The 5,923-nt window shown below is 43.6% G+C and overlaps 1 long non-coding RNA gene across 1 annotated transcript in view; it reads left to right on the top strand.

Moving 5' to 3' along the window:
* Positions 1-4,497: 4,497 nt before the first annotated feature.
* LOC125921390 (uncharacterized) overlaps positions 4,498-5,923 on the top strand; it is a 32,486-nt gene continuing 31,060 nt past the window's right edge. Inside the window, exon 1 of the long non-coding RNA XR_007457407.1 lies at positions 4,498-4,616. This is a non-coding gene — a long non-coding RNA (uncharacterized LOC125921390). The remainder of the gene's footprint in view (positions 4,617-5,923) is intronic.

Below are 5,923 nucleotides of genomic sequence, written 5' to 3'. Positions count from 1 at the left end.
TGCAGCGGCTGGGAAGGATTTTTGAGATGTGCTATTTGGTTGCAGTCGTTACTGTTGGGACAGGGCGGGATAGTGAGGCTGGACTGATGCACCAGGGATGAAAAAGCAAAGCTATTAAGACAGTAAAATCTTGCCAATTGTATATGAGAACGGGAAAAAAAAAACATCTTTGCCAAAGTACATGTCAGGCCTTCATTTATTCCTTCAACAAAATGTTTTTAGATGCCTGCTCTGTGCATAGCCCACGAGTTACTAGAATGGAATATTTAGATACCTGTTGACATAAAATTAATTTGATTAACTGTAGAAATAAAGTGTTTAGACGGATACTTAGAAAATTAAGATAAATATGGGATTTTACTTTAAGTTTGTCGACTTCACAAGTTCCCAAGACATTCTGTTTCTTGCATTTGTGCACCACGCAGAGGACAGTTCAGAGGAGGAAGCATGATGTGGCACGGTAAAGTTGTTTGTGGTGTCTGTTGTTTGTCTGTCGGTTATGCCCTGGCTCTTGACCTTGGCACTTCTCCTCCTCAAACTTCAATTTTCCTATCTGAACAGTGCGGGTGATGATACTTTGTGGCCGTCAGGGGACCGGATGGGACTTCCGTACCACGTTTGGTAAGCGATGAGCAGTCAACAAATGTTAGCGTCCTTTCTTGTGAAGGCTGGTGGCTTCTCGTGGTATCAGTAACCCTTGACCATAATCAATGCCATTCGATTCTTCTCTTCTTGGAGTTCCCGACACCCTTGTCCTCATTGGCCCCCCTGGGGTGGTAACCACGAGGCTGACTTCTCTTTTGAGCAGGAGCCATTGACGACAGTGTGCCCTTCCCATGTGACTGCTCAGAACTTAGGTACAAATTCAGTACCGGTTTCTACCGCACGGGGAGTTTCATTCTGCAATCTTAGATGGGTCTGTGACACCTAAAGGCCAGTGTGCCTGAAAGTCTTAATCAGATCTGTTCTCCTCTTGGAGAGAAAGCTCCTGTTTCAGACAAAGGCCAAAGCCCAGGAACCCTCCACATTTCTGAGTCAGGGCTTCTGTGGTGTATAAGCCAGAGGCTCTTTCTTCTGTCTGCCTGCCTGTCATGTCTTTGTAGCTTCAAGAGCTTTTCACCTCGCATCTCACTGATTTTTATGAACAAGGTAGTGATCTAGCTGCATCATCTGTCACCTACTGATCCCAGGATTTAAGCCATGAATATGGCTGGCTGTAAAAATATCTGCTTTCCCTGTATTAGGGTAGGCTAACTGCCGTAGCACACCATCCCCGGATTTGGGTGGCTTGGCACAATTGTTTATGTCTTGCCAATGGAAAGTCCAGTTGGGTGTTCCTGGACAGCAAGCAGCCTTCCAAGTGGTCATATCGGGATCCAGTCCTGTGGTTTTGTCTGTAGGGTATATGGCTGTGTCCTTAGGGCCCTACTCATGTCCCTTTGGCCCCTTCTATTTCCTACCAATTCAAGTTCAGCTTCCACAACCACCACCTGAACCTCTTTCCAGAGGCTCTCTCTGGCCCCCCTGAGCTTGCTCTGCCCACATGTGTCAAAGTACCAGAAGTGTCCCCAAACTAATTCGTATTCCTCAAACAATGACTTATGAGGATTAGTATATAAATACCCCAGCTCCCTTGATCCTTAGGTGGGATAACTCAGGGGAGAGAAGGGGAAGAGCCCTATGCTGTTTACCATAGGGTTAAGCTGCCTCGTCCACAGGGGTAACTTATAAGATAGCATACTTTTTTTAATTGGTTTTATTCTTTCCCTACTTCCTCTCTCCACTCCTCTCTTGATGTTTCCTGAGATCACCTTCCAAATTAACTACTTTCTGGAATGATCAAGTGAACTTTACTGGCTCAGGTAACTAAAAGGCACATGGTTAGAACTGGTTTCAGACATGACTGGATTCAGGGTTCAAACAATGTCTATTGTATATGGTTTCTCTCATCTTTGCTCTCTGCCTTCTGATATACTGGCTTTCTTCTCAATATCCAAGTTGTAGGAAGATGGCTGCAGTGGCTTCAAACTGAATGTTTTCTCCCTTTTAAGTTGAAAGAGGAAGAGAATAAAACATTTTTCCAAGTTGAAAAGAAGGAGAAGGAGAAGGAGAAGGAGAAGGAGAAGGAGAAGGAGAAGAAGAAGAAGAAGAAGAATCTGATTCTTTCCCATTGGTTCTGATTGCTTGATGTGCCCATCCACGAACCAATCACAGTGGAAGTGATTATAATGTGTGATTGGCTTAACCTGGTCACGTGCCGGCAGGCTAGTAGGACTGCCCTACATAACCTCATGGGCTGATGTGAGGGAGATGCGATCATCCCAAAAAAGTAGGCTGTTGCTGGCAGGTGGGATGGATGCTAGAGGGGCAGAGAGCACATGTCTCTGAAAATCCCTTTTTCCTCTGACAGTCTCTGGTTTCTAACTATGGTCTGTGCTTTTGCTAAAATGTTTCTGCGAGGTTTAAACGGGGGATAATGTGGACGGTGTATTGGCTTTGGAATCAGGAGTCCTGGGTTCTTGTCCTCCCGCACCAGCTGTAACTGAGTGAGTTCCTTCTCTTCTCAGATCCTCAGAAGGGGAGGATCTATAAAATGAGACATTTGGACACAATCTCTTCTAAGACCTTTCCCAGTTCAAACATGCCATGATTCTCTGATGCCCCTATTGTTCAGTCAAATGCCCATCTAGAAGGGAGAGGCAGCCAAACAGTTTCCCAACTGGATCCAAAACTTTAGAAATATAAGATGTTCATGTAAATTCCTTTCTGTATACTGTATACTTTCTTGTATTTAACAGAACACCAAAGGGTTATACTTTAACGTTTTCATTGCCCTCCTGGTTAATCTCGCAATGAAATTATCCTGTTGCATTTGGGACCATGTCCCGTATTTCCATAACAACAGACTGGATAAGCCTTAGATACAGAAAAGTAATTATTGTTAATATAAAATCTACTGGAAACCCATTCTTCTGAACACTTTGCCCTTCCTTTAAAAAAGTATTTCTTGAGAACAGTTTAATCCATCTGATCATGATTTAGTTTCTATTGACTCATCATTTTTCCTCAGCAGAAGTGATTTAGCTTCCAAAAAGTATTTAAGAAGTAACTTCGACATTCTTTTTTGCCAGCAAATAGAAAATCACATTTATTTATTTATTTATTTTTTTACCCTAGAACAAATGGATTTTAAACTTAAGTTTCTAGCCCAAAGCTATGAATGCTTCGGCTTTGGTCTTGGGTTTAAACAGAGCAAAAGGTCTTCTTAACTTGGCTCAGAAAGTAGGCAAAGGTAATTTCCACCTGGCACGCCCCAGGACTGTTAACAGTTATTTATGTGGTATCTGTTCTGATGGGTGGGTTCTCCCGCCATATTTAGAACATCATCGCTCGGGAACTTGGCCGTCTTCATACTTGGAAAACCTCGTGGTGTTTCCTTCTTTATCATGTCTGGATGCAGCGTGGCCCTTGTTGGCAGAGACCTCTCCTGCCACTCTCACCGGTTATGTAGGAGCAAGAACTCCGTACGCCCTTGCCTACTTAGCTCTGCTCAGGAAATGAACATGCGAAGGTCACTGGGAAACATGGTGGCGAAGAGACTGGGGAAAGAGAACTAAGCTGAGGCACAGAGATCTAGGATCTGGCCTTGCTCTGATATTATCTGACTGTCGGATCCTGTGCAAGCCACTGACCCCATTGCTGCCTTAGCGTCAATGCACTCACAGCACAGCTGTAAATGAGAGCGTTGGGCCACATCAGTGGTCCTCAGCCTCTGTATGGAGAATGAGCCCCAAGTGGTTATTAGTATGATTAGATGCACATTTCAGTACTTCCACGTGGATTTGCAAGACATTGTTTTGTTCCTCCAAGTGAACTTTTTTGGACAGAATCTATTTGCTAAACATGACTACAACGATGTTTCTGGTTCCATATACAGTATCAGGACTTACTCTTCCTCCATCAAGAGGTGGAGTCTCTGTCTCCTCCTTGCAGCCCGAGGCAGACTTTTGTGACTGTCTCAACTTTCTGAGTGACTTCTGAGCCCCAGTCCTCAAAGCGGAACACCTTCTGCCTGGCTCTCTCACTCCAGTTTCTGTGCTGCAGAGACCACGTGGAGACAGAGAGGTCCCAGGAGCCCCAGCCCTGCCAGCTGCCAGCTGTTGGAGTCCCGCAGCCTGGGTACCAGTCACACGAGTGAGCCAGCCTTCTGATGACTCCAGCTCTAGCCATTATCTGCCTGCAACTACATGACAGATGCAAATGCCAACCACCTTGCCGAGGCCAGCAAACTCCCAGGTGGGTATGGGGTAAAAGCGAGATCATTGGTGTTGCTTCAAGCCACTAGTTTGGGGTGGCTTTTTAGGCAGAATATACGACCGAACAACGGCTACCAAGTTCCCGTCCCACTGGGTGATAGGAATAGGGCTCAGCCATTTCACCCATGCTATTCTTTCCATGGAATTGTCTGAGTTGGGAGCCATTATGTTGTCATGCTGTCAGGGGGTTATCTGGTCATGCTGCCCTTGAGGTCGCCATCTACATAGTCTGTGTCCACTGGGGTTCCTTGTTCCTGTCTAGTCTGCACTGGTCACTTTGTTCTTTCCTTCTTCATGAACGTAAGAGCTCTCTAGTCTATTAACTTTTGAAACCGTATCTGTGCTACACTCAGGCTCAGGGGACACATTTAACCGGGCTTCTGGAAACTCCATAGCATCGTGCCTCTTGAGTGCAGAAGGTCATTTTTGCTGTTCCTGCCATGCGGTGTGGCACAAGAGTGTCTGCGTGACTCTTCCAGATGGGCTCCGAAGCCAGTATTTTTCAGATTTTCAGGTTGCATCCCCTGGATGAGTCCTTAAATCAATCCGGTAGCTTGTAACCAGCATTAAAACGAATTTTAAAAGGGCAGAATAGTATTGAAAGGAATCTATCAGAGTAGTTAAGGGAGCTACGATGGTTAGTTTTATATGTCACCTTAGCTAGACCACGGTGCCAAGACACCTGGTCAATAATGGATGTTGCTGTGAAGGTAGTTTTAGATGAGATTATCACTCAAATAATTAGACTTTGAGCAAAGCAGATTACCCTCCCCCCCCAACTGGTGGGCCTTATCCAATCAGTTGAAGGCCTTCAGAAGAAGACTGACTTCCTCTGAAGAAGAGGGAATCCTGTCAGCAGACAGTTTTTGGATTCAAACTGCAATGTCAACTGGGCCTACCCTGCAGATTTGATACACACACACACACACACACACACACACACACACAAACACACACACACACACTCTATTAGTTCCATTTCTCTAGAGCACCTTGACTAATACAGTAGCTGTTCTTTCATGAATTTGTGCTTTTAATTATATATATATATATAGTTTTTTTCAGTGTATATATATATATGTTCAGTGTATATATATATGTTCAGTATATATATATATATAGGGTATATTTTCAGTGTGTGTATATATATATGTGTATATACTGTGTGTGTGTATAATTATGTGTATGTATGTATGTGTATATATACATGTATATACACATACACACATACACATACTGAATTGTTGCCTAATACATGTTTCTTACTATGAATCACGGTAAAAATGTTTGGCAGATACCATCTCTGAGGCATATTCTCAGACGTTTCTTTTCGCTTCTTTTCATGGTGGGATCGTGTCATCTTGTTAGGCTCTTCCCAGGGCTGTTGGCTCTCCAAACATCTCCAGGTTTGGTTTTATTTCATTTTCTTTTCTTTTTTCTTTCCTTTTCTTTTTCCTTTTCTTTTCTTTTCTTTTCTTTTCTTTTTTCTTTTCTTTTCCTTTTCCTTTTCCTTTTCCCTTCCTTTTCCTTTTCCCTTCCTTTTCCTTTTCCCTTCCTTTTCCTTTTCCTTTTCCTTTTCCTTTTCCTTTTCCTTTTCCTTTTCCTTT

This window comes from Panthera uncia, chromosome C2 (genome assembly GCF_023721935.1).
Source record: "Panthera uncia isolate 11264 chromosome C2, Puncia_PCG_1.0, whole genome shotgun sequence".
NCBI classification, from domain to species: Eukaryota; Metazoa; Chordata; class Mammalia; order Carnivora; family Felidae; genus Panthera; species Panthera uncia.
This window is presented reverse-complemented; position numbering and strand designations above follow the sequence as displayed.